The 15,365-nt window shown below is 38.6% G+C and overlaps 1 non-coding gene across 1 annotated transcript; it reads right to left on the reverse strand.

Annotated features, from left to right (window-relative positions):
- Positions 1-14,899: 14,899 nt before the first annotated feature.
- Positions 14,900-14,972, reverse strand: Trnaa-agc (transfer RNA alanine (anticodon AGC)). Its single transcript has one exon. It is a non-coding gene; the product is annotated as a tRNA-Ala (tRNA).
- Positions 14,973-15,365: the final 393 nt, after the last annotated feature.

Consider the following 15,365-nt stretch of genomic DNA (forward strand, 5'->3'; position numbering starts at 1 on the left):
GGAGCTAGCCTACACTAGAACAAGAAAGAACTCAATAATTAATGTATACGTGGACAGTCAAGCAGCAATAAAAGCAATAAGCTTATATTGTATTAAGTCCAAAAATGTTCGACGAAGCAGTGAGGCCATAGAAAGGCTAGCCGCAAACAGTGATGCCTGCATATCTATTGGGTACCTGGTCACAAAGGCATTATGGGGAACGAAATAGTAGATGAGATAACAAAAAGTGCTGTTAGACTACCATTTGAACAAGAGAACGACATACCAAAACCGCTAAATACAGAAGACAACGAAATGGACGACTGCATGAAAAAGCGAGTGGAAGCTAAGTGGGCTCATCTGAGCACATACAAACCAGCAAAAGTCATGCGTAGAACAAAGTACAAAAAACTGACTGAATTCGTGCTTACGCTCTGACGAAAGGACTGCAGAACAATAGTTCTGAGCTTGGTATGCTAACAGGTCATAATCTATTGGCTGCACATGCGTACAAGACACGGACAAATGCAGAAAATGCAGAGAGGAAACTTTAGAACACCTTCTGTGCGTTTGTCCGGCATTACTGAAAACGCGTTTAAAATGCCTGGGAGCCCCATTGTTTGATGAGGGTCTGGAAGACGTCTCAAAAGCGGGTCTCCCAGCTCTGCTTTGATTCGCTAAAAGCGTTGACATCCTACATGATGTCTACTTTCAGAATTCATAGAGGTCGGTCTTCATCTGCTATCGCTAGGGGCCAAAAGGTCTATGCGTGGCTTAATGCCAACCAGGCTAGCTTAACCTAAGCCTCGGCAGACCAAACGCTGGATGTTCTGTTGAGAATATTACTGATGTAGCGCAAAGTGCTGCTAAAAAACCTTCAACATCGTTATGGCGATGTTCTCAACAAGTAGGGATTCGTGAATCGATTGTTGGGCAGATTTCACCTGTAGAGTACGGAACTTTGATTTACAGAGATTTTATTATACAGCAACGTATATTTTTATAAAAAAAAGGCTTGAAAAAGATTGCGAATATTGTAAACAATAAAGTAGCTTAATTAGGTGCGCACAAAAAATAAATTTTCACAATTTTATTCCAAACTTTTAGCAACAAAAATATTTACATACTATTCTCATAAATTTTCGGGGTTTCTCATTTCATTGTACAAATTTTACTCAACCATTCTTATGCTTGTGAAAATATATTTATGAAGCTATAAAATACTGGCAACTTTCCTCTATGAATTTTGTTTTTTAGCTACCTGATGTTACGTATACACAAAAATATTTCAAACATTTTTAGAATTTATTGTGCTTGTTTCATTTAATATTATATTTAGGAAAATCGTGACCTCTAGCTCATGTATGTATGTATGTGCGTACGTATGTTTTCATTTATGCATATTACTATTAAATAATATTATAAAGTTGGCATCAGCTGCCGACTTTCTATGAACGAATTAATTAGTTGTTTAGTGGCTTGTATGGCTTCCGCGTAACGCATTCACCGGCGCCGCTGACGGAAATGCTTGCTGTCGCAACTAATCCAAGTCCAAAGTCAAAGCGTTAAGTAAAATTAAATGTTGGCAAACAATATTGTGCCTACGTATATACGGATGATATGCTAGTTTACTTACGTATTTATGAAAAGTCTGTTTGTTCGTAAATTACACAACTTCAAGTTATTCACAATATGCCGCTTTGTGGTCACGCTCTGAATTCACATGTCTGCGCAGGTACATACAAACTGATGTAAAAGTTTATATGTATGTGAATACATACATACGTACATTCATACATATATACATATATAGATATCCAAAAATATTTAAGTGGCACAGACTTACTTTATTCATGAATTCAAATTTTCTTAATTAGTTCGATTTTCCTGATGTTGTTGCACCATAACGTTTGGTTAAAAGTCAATCAAAGCCAAAGGCGGTACTGAAATGTCTACATGAGAGAATCTGCAAGAAAGGAATGGAATTGTGGAAAAATAGTTAAAGGATTTTGTATGACCAGAACGCACTTTCGAACAGAGCAAACTTAGTGCATGAATTACAAACAAAAAGCAAAAAACTCCAACAGCCGCCGCTTTCAGCAGATCCAGCCTCGCCCGATTTATTCCTTTTACCCAAACTAAATCTGCTAGCCGCAGCATTGCATTCCCCAACGTAGCGTACATAAAAATGTTGCAAAGAATATATTTTTTTGCGTAGCTGCAACGTTTCTGAAAAGGTGACTAACTCGGGAGCTATTTTGGAAATATACAAAAGCTACCTCCTCTCACCTCTCGACCAATTAGTTGATGCCGTTCCGCCAAAAATCACCTGGTCGGGTGTCAAAGAAGTTGTTGAGCCAGTTTTTAAGGACCTCTTTTTTATCGAAGGTAACGCCTCGGCCGCGGTAGCCGGAATTCACAGAGAGAGCGTCGGTTCGAATCTCGGTGAAACACCAAAATTAAGAAAAATATTTTTCTATTAACGGTCGCCCCTCGGCAGGCAATGGCCAACCTCCGAGTGTATTTCCGCCATGAAAAAGCTCCTCAAAAAATATATGCCGTTCGGAGTCGGCTTAAAACTGTAGGTCCCTCCATTTGTGGAACAACATCAAGACGCACACCACAAATAGGAGGAGGAGCTCGGCCAAACACCCAAAACGGGTGTACGTGCCAATTATATATATATTAGGGCGGGTCGATTTAAAAATCGCTCATTGCTCTGTGAAAATCGTATTCTGAGGATCCAAATAAGAAACTTTGCCGAAGGAACCATACCTCTAAAACGAATTCTGATGTCCCCCAATTTGCGTCGAACGAAAAATTCCACTTTGACCCATTTAGAGTGCTCCAATCGAGTCCAAATGTATGACCGACCCCCACTAACTTTGGACGGCCGATCCACCCATGTCAGTGGCACACCCCCTGGAACTCCCCTGGGCGGTTCCCCATACAATCATTTCAAAATATCACCATTTTTGGCCTTTACATGAGAAAAGAAACTAAAAAGCTCGACCCAAATTGGGGGACATCAGAATTCGTTTTAGAGGTATGGTTCCTTCGTGCTTTCGGCAAAGTTTCTTATTTTGATCCCTAGAATATGATTTTCACAGAGCAATGGGCGATTTTTTTGCCTCCCCACAAATCGACCCGGTCTAATATACATATTATATATATAACGCTCTTAATATGGTTTTACAGGGAGCCGAAAAGATGATAGCCGGTCGATGCAAGCTCCGCAGAATACGGCGGATGTTGAGGAACCTCCCTTTTGAGCTCTTGAAGTGCGGCTTTGTCGACTAGTGCAACATGGGCCTGGCGTTGTCGGGGAGAAGTATAGTTTGACCATGTCGATCAGGTCCTTTCAGTGGAATAGCCTCATTCACGCTGTGTAGCTGGGTAATGTAGAGCTCCATGTTGAACGTGGGGTTCGTTTCGAGCATTTCCTTGTGCACCATGCCGTCCCAGTCCCACCAAACACATATCATAATCTTCTTTGGACGAAGACCCGGCTTGACTCTCCCTTCCTTTCTTTGCTTCGTATTGATGTGTAGGTACCATTTTTCATCTTCTGTGACGATTTGGTACAAAAAGCGTTGTTTATGTCCGCGTGTTCCTCGATGGCGAGCGAGATGCTGAGAAGCAATTTGAGGGCGACTTGGCTCGTTTTTTTTTCGTTGAGCTCGTGAGGCTCCCAGGCTCTCAATTTTTGAGGTAAGTGCCATTGAGTGAAGGGATTGAGAATCGTTTTATGATCGCAATCCATTTTTTCCTCCAATTCTCGAATGGCTTAGCGACCGTTCTGCTTTGAAAGTGATTTGAGATGTTCTTCATCGAATTCAGAAGGTCTTCCGCTGTGGTACGTATCATCGACGTCAAAGTACCCATTTTCGAATTTTGCAAACCATTTCCGTGCTGTAGGCTCGCCTATGACACCTTCTCTATACACTTCGCAAATGCTTCGACAGCTTTTTGAGCTCGATGAAAAGCAAGGAAGAGCAGGTATCCAAAATTTTATTTTTTGGCTCCTGGGTACTCCATTTCCAAGCCTCAAAACTAATAAAAAATTAAATAACTCAAAAATGCAATTAACATAGTTTTGTAGAGAAAACAGAATTCTATCGAATGAATACTTATGTTTTACCAAACAGCAACAAATCGTTGTAAAATAAAGGAAAATATAAAAACACTGTGAACTTATTCCCCAAGCCTATACATATGAAAATACAATTTCGTTTATCATTCTAATGCGGCATAGCGGCGGCAGAGCTAGTCTTCAAAATCGCTTTTTTCTTATTCCTTCACATGCTGAAAAACTTCTCGTTGAGTGTAAGGTTTAGAAGAATAAACATAGTGCAAAATGGCTGCCCTATATCCTCGATAGCCTCACGAATTCCATCTTTGAGGTCTTGAATCGACCCTGGGCTATTGGCGTAGACCTGCACTTTCACGTGGCCACAAAGAAAAAAGTCACAAGGTGTTAAATCACAAGATCTCGATGGCCAATTGTGATCACCTCTTCGAAAGATAACACTGTCCGGAAACTTTCCCCGTAAAAGATCAATGGTTTCGTTGCTTGTGCGGCATGTAGCGCCGTCTTGTTGAAAATAAACGTTGTCCAGATCAATACCATCCAATTGCGGCCATAAAAAATCGTTAATCATCTTTGCCTTAGGCTTATATTTTTCTTATAGTCTATCCAAATGTACTTTTCGAAAACATGCTTTGGGTGTTTAAAATTCGGTTCCACCTAAACTGAGTTTTTATTCTTGTTTAATTTACATTTTGTTTGTCATTTTAAGGGCCATTATTCACAGCTTACGTTTTGTTTGCTCGCGCTTTGCTTTCATCATAAATGACTTCATCGAAATAAGAGAAAAAAACACAAAAAAACGAGTTATATACTTATGTTTTGCCACACACACACAACTGGCTCACATTTGGGCAGACGTTTAAAGTAAATACACGTGCTGACTTTTTAACTTAAACTCACATTTTTCACTTTTAATTTTCTTTTAATTTAACCATTTCTTTATCACCGCCCTGTTGTGACAATAAATCACTTGCCCTTCAACGTATATTTCCATGCTCTGGTTTTGTATTCAAAAATTTCGCCGCGAATACCTTTTTTGATTTCCTTCTATTCACACAAAACTAAACTAGTTAATTTTAATTATCGTCGTTTTATTTTTATTATGTGATTTATGGCGCTTAGTTTACTGCACGCAAAAGTCACTCACCGCAACTCTGCTCTATATTTTGTTTTTTGTTTTTGTTTCTCGTAGTAGCTTAACCTATGGTACCCAGTACAATTTCTCACAATCCCATATTTGCAAATCTGCCATTTACTGCATACTAAATGTTTCCCATATTTGCCTCATAATTTATGTGACTACAGAACGAATCGTGTTTTTTTTTTTTGTTTGAATTGATTTAGTATTTTAATTTGTTGGCTAACGAGTTGAACTACTAGCGCATCTGTTGTAGTTAACAATAGTTGATTAGTGGTCAGCGTTTGCGCTTTGTTTTCTATAAAAATTAGCATTTAAATAATTCAATAAATTGTTCAGCATTTCATTTCCCTGATCGGCCTATTGATTTGGATGAATTGTAATTTTAAGTGTATAGCAAAAAATTTAGAAATTGTATATGTATACTTGCTTACAAAAAATTGTATACGGAAAGGTGTAAATAGTATAAATATTTTTGGAAATTTGTTTAATTCATATTTAATCTGGAAATGTTTCATATAAACCTTCCCGGAATATATTCAGAAAATTGAAAATGCAACTTTTTTCCTTAAAAGTTATATTATCGCCTTCAAAGTACGCCCCATCAACTACAACGCACTTATGCTGCCAGTGTTTCATCGAGCTCCCGGAGCATTTCTGGAATTTTATTTTCGATGTAGCTAGCAGAGCCCTCCTCGGTTTTTCCATTACTTCCTTTCGGTTGTTAAAACGCGTTCCCTCGTGAATGCGATGGCTGTTAGACGGTATTCATTTCGTTCTTGGTTAAAAATTGACGGATAATGATGGCACTGTGCGACGGTGCGTTATCAAGATGCAAAATTCACGAGTTCTTTTTCCACAAATCATTTCTTTTTTTGCGAATCGCTTCACGTAAACGTCTCCTAACGATGTACATACAATGCAGGGTTTGATTGGAAAGTAATGAGCCTTATTTTTTTAAACAGTTTTATTAAACCTTTTTGCTTATACAACTAATATTCTTCAAAATAGGACCCTTGAGCGCCAATACACCGCTGGTAGCGGTCCTTCCACTGCAGGAAACATTTTTTAAACTCATCCGCCGGAATCGCGTTCAATTCGGCTGTCACAGTTTTTTGGAGCGCCTCGATGGAGTCGAAACGCCTCCCCTTCAGTTTTCTTTTCAGGCGCGGGAACAAGAAGAAGTCCGTAGGGGACAGGTCTGGGCTGTAGGGAGGGTGGGGAAGCACCGGAACCACCATCTTGACCAATGCAGAGGTGCAGAGGAAAGCGGTGTGCGCCGGGCATTGTCGTGATGAAGGGTCCAATTGTTGACGAGGTCGGGCCGAACCCGGGCGACGTGGTTTTTCCGCCGAAGAAGCACTTCTTTGAAAAACGTAGACTAACACGACGATGAATGTTCAAAAATTCACGAACCCGGTTCACATCTTCGTCTGTTTGCGTCGTCGAAGGCCTTCCAGATCGCTGTTCGTCTGCGACGTCCTCCCGGCCTTCCTTGAACGACTTGTGCCACCGTTTTACCTAGGCACTGGACAGAGATTGGTCCCCGTAAGCCTCCTTGAGTAGCTCAACGGTTTCGGTACACGTTTTGTTTAACTTTACGCAAAATTTGATCGAGTAACGTTGCTCCAACGATCGCTGCATTTTCGCCACTGCAAAATCCTAACACACTTTTAAAGCATCTTTCACGCGCGGAGCGATGTTGACTGCACCGCTGTTGCCAGCGAACTGGGACCGGTTTCTAGTGGAAGGGGAAGGTCCAACGATCATTTTCCCCCACCAGCCGATTCGGTTGATCGCTTGGCAGACACTCCGCGCGGGAAGGCTCATTACTTTTCAGTCAAACCCTGTACCGTTGTAATTCATAATTCACACAAACCGTAAGTGTCGCTTTCTTTTTTCTCTGCAATCGAAGTGGTTTTTTTTGGTCTTGGTTCAGCAGAGCTCCCCACTCACTCGCCTGATGTCTGGTTTGCGTGTCATACTCTTAAACTCACGTCTCGTCTCCAGTAATAATGCGTTTGATGAATGTTGGGTCGCCTGATAAATATTCAGCCATGAAAACCATGTCTTTGGTGATATCAACGTGGTCTATTTTTTTGCATAAAATTCAGTTCCTTTGAGAATAACGACCAACTTTGCAGCAACACAAATCCAAAGCACTAACTACAATGTCCTGAACGACAGATTCATATGCAAGGCTGAAGTGCTCTGCCAGCTCTCTGATGATTATTTTGCGATTATAGCTGTTAGACCGGGAATTTTTTGATAAATGCAAATTATGGTTTTCCAAAATGGGCGGGTTGAGGTTGAAATACTATAAAACCAGCTATACCTGAGACATTAGCAAAGTTTTTTTTTCAGGTAAAATGCCCATGCATGCCGTTATCTGTGGCACATGACATCTTTCGAATGTCCACTGTAGCCTCGCACGATGGCAGAGCTACCAGAGGTCCATTGTGAACAATGACTTTACTTCATAGATCCGTCTGATTTTGAGCGATGCAGTTTGAGTGCATCGGTCATTGGCGGCTTATTGGCATGGACTTTTTTTTATTCCTTTATTAGTCCACTTGGGAACATAGGTCTTCAACAAAACATTTAAATCCTGTTTTGTTTACCCTTTGTTCTCTTTACGACATCCCACGTTTGGTTAACTTTTCCTAGTTTACGAAGCTTAGAACGCCTCCAAGTATTTCGTGGACGACCGGGTCGTCTGTGTCCTTGTGGATTCTATTCCAATGCTGTTCTGCAAATGCTTTCCCTGTTCTTTCTGAGCGTGTGCCCGATCCATCACCATTTACGGCCACTTATCACCTTTGGGATTGGATCTTGCTCGGTGATCTGCCACAAGTCCGTATTTCGGATAGTGTTCGGCCAAAAAAACGTTACCTATTATCCGAAGGCATTTATTTGTGAAGCCTTGTAGTCTCTGCGTTATGCTTCTCGACACCAGCCACGTTTCACTGCCATATAAAGGTGAGGATTTTAGGCATGAGTTTAATACTCTTGTTTTAGTTTTCTGTGTGATTTGTCTATTTTTACAAATTGACTGTAACCGTCTAAAGGCTGATTTAGCTTTACGCACACGGTTTTCTGCGTCTTCTTCAGCTTCAGCATTCGTTGAAATTTTGCTACCGAGATAACAGAAACTTTCAACATACTGCACCGCTCCTCCTCGATTACAATATTGTTGGCATTTGTGTTGTTGATTCGTATTGCTACCGTTTTCTTGCTGTTTATTTGCAGACCAACGTTTCGTGCAGCGGCTGACTAGAAAATCTAATTTGGCCTGCATGTCGGAACGCCTGTGTAAAAGCAGGCAAATATCTTCAGCATAGTCGAGGTCATGTATGTAGTTGGCGTCGGGATAGCTTCCAAGTGTTGCCTTGGCTCCTTTTTTCAACATACTGCATCACTTCGTCAATTGTGACCCCGAAAAGATTTCAGAAAACCCCACCAAAACCAGTCCAGTAAAGTCAAATCTCAAGAATTTGGTGGCCAATTCACGTCACCTCCGTCAAAAGCAACACAATCATTCCAGCGCCTTTCTAACATTTCAATAATACTTTTCTTGAACGCTTTATCTTTTGCCTCAAAATAGGCCTCAGCTTCAACGATAACCTCACCATTCAGCGGCAAAATTAAAAAAAAAATTAATGACAATGCTTTTCGTATTACTGAGTCCGAATTCGTTGTCAGTTTGCTCTTGTGGGGTCTAATTGGTGGTCTGTTCAAGGTCAAACACAGAATATTCATCGAACACAAAAAAAAAGTTCTTGTCATTTAAGGCGGTTCAGGATTAATCGATCAATTTTTAACTTTTTCATAAGAGCGAAAACGCTGATCGGCCAGCACACATCGCCTATCGGATCAAAATAAGTGTCCCCCGCTTGGGTGAATGCATAACGGCAAACATACTTGCACTTGCCTACCTAAATCGTAGGGCGCCCGACGCACATAGAGGTATTTGAACAATCTAAGGGGCCAAAAGTATTTTTTGGGTTTAACGTGGGCTAATGGATGTTTCTGAATAAAACCAACTAAAATAATGAACTTAAAACATTTATTGAATGAAATATAATATGAGAATGAAGAAAGATTTGGACCTTCTTGGACCTTCAATGTTGCTAGTACCTCTTCCAGGTAGTCCGATAATTGTCTAACGGTAAGGTCGACCAAAGGTTGCAATTCGGCTTCCGCACAGGTACTATTTACAGTGCAAGATTCTGGTGGCGGATAACACTTCTTTTTTCTTCTTGTAAAAGAAGAAGGAAAGAATTTCTTATTTGTTCTTCTTATTGTCTCGTATTGGTCTCGTGTTAGATCTGCATCGATGAACATTTGCATTGCTTCCTGGACAGATAAGGGGCAAATTTAATCTTTTGATGACTTTGTTCGATAATAGACCTTTTTATATTTGGTTGCGCGAGTTGGTGAAGTAATGATTTCTTTTAGCACATTCGAAGCATCTCGTTTTCCTGACTTTCTTAATTCTACTTGCGCAGCATGCACGATAAGGTTTTGATCAAAATTAGAGCGCATTTCCTCAGTTTTTCTTCTTTTACTTCTTTCGCTCAGATCTCCAAAAGATTTACTCGGTCGTCCTGTTCGATTTGAAGGACTGTCAGCAACAACGGGAATGGCGAAGGTTCCGTTCAGCCAAGATTCATTACTTTTTAGGAATACCGCTTCTTTATAATGAGCTTTAGTCCATCGATTTTTAAATTCTGATTTGAAATGTGCAAAATTGCTTTTCAACGTCTCAATTTGATTGTCAGAGAATCCTTTAATAGACATAAACTATTTTCTAGTCACAATCCTCATTCCCGATGTTCCCATTGAACCTACAACAAAGAAATATTTCGCTTAATCCCTTGTAATGGAAAAAACCTTTTTCATAAAATTTAACCAACAACATTCAAAGTACGAAAATACCGTTTATCCGGACTTATCCGGATGAAATACTTTGATGAATTGTCAAAACAAGGTACATACTAAACAATTACAATCGAATCTTAACCGGATCTATCTCGATAGTATTACTTATTGACTAACAAATATTATTTTAAGAAAAAAAAGTAGTTTGAGAAGGTGTGTACTTATAGGGTTGAAAAGTTAACTTTAATACTTGAAAATTATAAAGATTCTAATTGATTTCATTCATTACTAACCTGATGCTTCAGAATCCATAACTCTTTACTCCACTGTTGAACACAAAAACATAAAATTTCACTTTTAAAGTTTGGGTTTTGCAAGAGAGCCGAGAACAGATAACGTACACGAGGTGATACGATCGAATTCCGACTGCCGTTATCGTATGTCAAATGCTTGTAGGGTGCGCGGGAGGGGCTGGCTTTTGTTCTCGGAAGGGTCAGGTACCTCAGGAAGTCATTTTTGTAAATGTATTTATTGTTTTGTTAAATGGACTTTTGACCCCGTAGATCTTTCAAATACCTGTATGTGCGACGGCGGGCGAACGTCGACAACGCGCTGTAAATCATTTTTGTGCATTGAAAATTGACTAATTTTCTTTTCCAATGCCATTAGTTTGTGTTTGTTTTTTATTTTTATTCTGTGGTCTCACTGCGCTGACGATTGACCACTGTAGGCAGCCTATTGTGGCGAGGAGGTGGAAGTATCCGCAGAGAATTATTTTATAGCTTTGCAACTGATTATCACCATCAACATTTAACAACATGTGCCGGAATATGTTTGGTTGCTTTAGTGTGTGAGTGTGTGTGTGTGTATGGGTATGGGTATGGGTATGACTCTCAGTGGTGTCGCAGTACCATGCAATTCCCTTAATTGCATTGCAACTAATTACATTTCAATTACATTTCAAAATACGAAGGTACGTGTGGTTAGGGACTTCTAAGCGCCGTAATAGACTTTATTATGAATATTACAATTTAAGTATTTTTTTGAATTTTTACAAAAAAAAAAACACTTAATTTAAAGTCAAACAAGTTGAATATGGTACTACCCATTCAAATCCACTCAAATAGCGCCGCTACTTGATTTTTTCGCGACTTGTTTGCGTACGTAAGTTTGCATTGGTTCAAAGAAGTTTCAAGAAAGAAGTATACAGCTTTTGCTATATTTTCGCATACTTTACTCGTTTTTATGTTGTCTTGTATGGGTTTTCATTCGGTGTTTCTAAACTGGATGAAGTCATACTAAGGCTCCAGAAATTACGTTGTAACACTTGACGGCATTTGTTCTGCGCCTTTCTTCTCCTCTTCCGGTGTTCCACAAGAGAGTGTACTAAGATCGCTATTATTTGTTTCGTTTCTAACTGACATAAGCAAATGCTTTCGTCTGGCAAAGTTTTTTTTATCTTTGCTTTAAATTTGATTTAAAAGTATTTTCCAAAATTTCGACTTGAGCTTCAAATTAACAGTGACGACTTGGAACTATGGTGAGTTAGTAGTTCTCGGCTTTCATTAAAACACAAAAGATGGTTTAAAGTTACGTATCTGCAAACTCACAATGTCTTACCCACGTCTACACAATTTCTCATTCTTTGTTGCATATTTTGAATGAAATTAAAGATCTTGGCGTTATTTTTTCGAGTATTTCTTACTTACGTGCTTAATTGGCTGTAACAGGCCATTGCCAAGTTACCGAATAATGTCTCGCCAGGTGTCTCTGCTTTTCGAGCCACTTCTCATTTAATAGTCATATAAGTCACATTATTTCGAAAGCTTACTCGGTATTAGGTGTTGTATGGCAAAATCGTTCCAAATTCCGGCCCTTGATTTTGTAAATTTATATATGCATACATCCATCTTTCGTTCATTGACCTTTTTTGTACCGATTCCTTCATATGAGTCTCGTTTGCTTTTGATTAACCTAAAGTTTTTGGAAGCAAGATTATCAGTTCTCTGACTTTCCTTGTAATCTTCGTAGGCCTCTACCTCTCTATTGTGTTAAATAAACGGTAAAACGGAGTATGCGCATTGTGCTCCTCTTGGCGAGCCGTAAGTGAGTTTAGTTCAATCATCTCCGTAAAGTGTATTTTTATTTACTTTATATTCGAATTTTTTGGTATTTAAATCATGTTTGAAACTATTCTAATACTCTTCGTTGTAATTATTCTGCAAGAAACTTCTACTCATAGACTAAATATTAATAATAATAATAATAATAACAATAAATATTAATAATAGATGGAGCAATAGAAATACAAATAGAACCATTAAATAACGAAATATTACAATACAAAACATGGAAGAAAAAGAACTTTACAAATTCCTAGGTTTTCATCAAAGCACTAAAATAGACCATACCACAATCACAAAAAAGATATCAAGAATGCATATCTAACACGGCTTAGTAAAATCACAAAAACCTTTTTAAATTTAAAAACCCTTTTCAAAGCAATAAATACATATGCTATACCACTAATAACATATGTACTAATTTGGCATCATCAAATGGAGTGACACAGACATAGAAAATCTAAAAATAGCCATCAGAACAAAGCTTACAAAATACCAAAAACACCACCCACATGCATGCAAAGAAAGAATAACAATACCCCGAAAAGAAGGAGGGAGGGGGCTAATAGATATCCAACAGTTTCATATCAATCAAATACAAAATCTAAGAACATATTTTTACTCACAAATTACAACCCTTCACACAGCAGAAGCCCAGGTAGACAAAAACCTAACTCCATTTAGACTGCATAATCGCAACCACATCACAGGTAAACCAACGATAGAGGAAATTAAAGAAATTTGGAAACAACAAAAACAACTTCATGGAAACGCACACATGTAAATAGTAATATTGACAAACCTAACAGTAATACTTGGCTAACGGAAGCTGAACTACAACCAGAAACAAAAGCGTTTATTATCGCAATCATAGCGTAGCGTCGTCCTTTCATGGGCCTCTTCAGTTTCGGGAACAAGATAAAGTCTCAGGGGGCCAGATCTGGGAAATACGGTGGCTGCGTGTTGTTTTTGGCCAAAAAGTCGCGCACAAGCAACGAAGTGTCAGCCGGGGCGTTATCGTGATGCAACAGCAAGTTTTTGTTCTTCCCCAAATCCGGACGTTTCTGGCGCAAAGTTGAAGTTTGTGAAGACATTGTTTTTTTATTTTCGCGCTTTTATTTGTTTATGCGGTCCGTATCTATCGCACAAAAACAAGCTTGAGTGTACTTCGAAAAATAAAAAAATTACATTCAACTTCTTACAGTAAACTAATAACATTGAAAACTTCTTTCTAAAATTTTTGAAGGGACAAATAATTCTACTCGCGCACTGTCAATTCAATCTCTGCTTCTTAATTGGCAAGATAACCCCTAATGCGATCTTGACCGATTCAATCGAGGCTTTGCCTGCTTTTTCATTCGGAAAGGATTGTCACGTGTCGGGTCTCATCTTCAGATATCCTCAGCTGTTTCACCTTCGTATAGCAAGCTGGTGTTCGGCAGCTACCCAGAGAAAACTTGGGCGAAGCCCGAAAGTTGTGAGCTTCTTGAGTCGCTTGAAGAAGAACTGCATGAAAAAGACCTCTGCACTGAGGACTTTCCTCCAATGCAATGTCAGTAACAGGAAAATAGAAGATAGCAACAAGTGAGAGAGAAAGAGAGAGAGATAAAAAGAAAGAAAAAGTGTGAGGTGTATCGAGAAGGAGATAGAGAGAGTGGGAGATAGAAAGAAAGAAAAAGTGAGAGGTAGAACGGGAAAGATAGAAAGAGAGAGACAGATATAGATAGAGATAGATAGAGGGAGAGATAGATAAATAGAGAAGAAGGAAGAGAGAGAGATAAAAAGAAAGAAAAAGTGATATGTAGAGATAGATAGAAAGAGAGCGGCAGATATATATAGAGGTAGACATAGATAGAAAAATAAGGAGAGATAGAGAGAGATAGATCGAGAAAGATAAATAGAAAGAGAGGGACACATATAGAAAGAGAAAGATAGAGAGGTAGATAGCGAGAAAGATGTATGTAAAGATTGAGAGAAAAAGAGATATTTTCACATGCGTTGCATCACACAACACGTAACGAGCTTTATATTCACCATTCTCACGAATGAAATTTTGCGTCAAAAAAACGTTGATTCAGTTAATAAATTAAATCAAGTGTAATAGAACTGTTCAACATTTTATTTTATTTTTTTCTATGTATCTTTATTTATTTTATCCATTTGCGAAAAAAATATATATTAATTGGCTGCTGCAAATTCCTATGCATACAGACATACCTACATACATACCTGCATGCGCATTCACCGTACTTTTCAATTTAGCTTCTACACAAACGCGTGTCAATCATGCCTCGTGACGGCCAAAAAATGTAATATAACAGTGGTTTGCTCGCTTGTTTATTTGTCGGCTCTTATGTAAAGGCGTTTGAACGAACTCTGTGACTAGCGAATGGGCAGAACACAAGCATACAAATATTTATATTTAATAAACGAAAACAATATTCTAGAAAATTTGATTAAAAAACGACTATTTCTTTTTAAACCTTTTGTATATTTCGTGCAAATATTTAATTAAATAACTTAAAGCAAATAAAAAAATTACTTTGTAAATTTTAAAAATATTTACTTCTTATTAAAATAAATTTTTTTTTCTTCTTTCTCTCTTTGCAGGTAAGCAAACACTTCATTGTAAAATAAATCGCATATAAAAAATTATAAGAAAAAAAGTAAGTAGAAAAAAATTGTAATTGGAGATGCGGGGCATCGATCCCCGTACCTCTCACATGCTAAGCGAGCGCTCTACCATCTGAGCTACATCCCCTTCTGAATACTTATTCGCAGAAAGGCCCACAGTTGGTCAACGCAAAAAACTATCACTGCGTTACTTTTTTTAGCCAACTGTCGCAAGCAACAACAAGAGCAAAAAACGACATAAGAGCAACAAACATACACAAACTATATACACACATACATACATAGTAGAGTACAAGCTCTTCGCCTACCACCTTCACCTTCTTGTTGTGTGAGTGCGATACAAGCACACACACATTTAAGTTTTTGCCTTTATTTATTACTTTTATTTACTTGCATTTAGTATTTTTTATTTGTCTTATTGCGGAACGCGGATTCTATGCGTAGGTACATTTGGCGCTCTCTGAGTATGTGGCTTGAATACTTTACTACGGGCGCTTCGGTGCGTATAAGTAATTTATTT

The sequence above is a fragment of the Anastrepha ludens genome, chromosome 4, assembly GCF_028408465.1.
Source record: "Anastrepha ludens isolate Willacy chromosome 4, idAnaLude1.1, whole genome shotgun sequence".
NCBI lineage: Eukaryota > Metazoa > Arthropoda > Insecta > Diptera > Tephritidae > Anastrepha > Anastrepha ludens.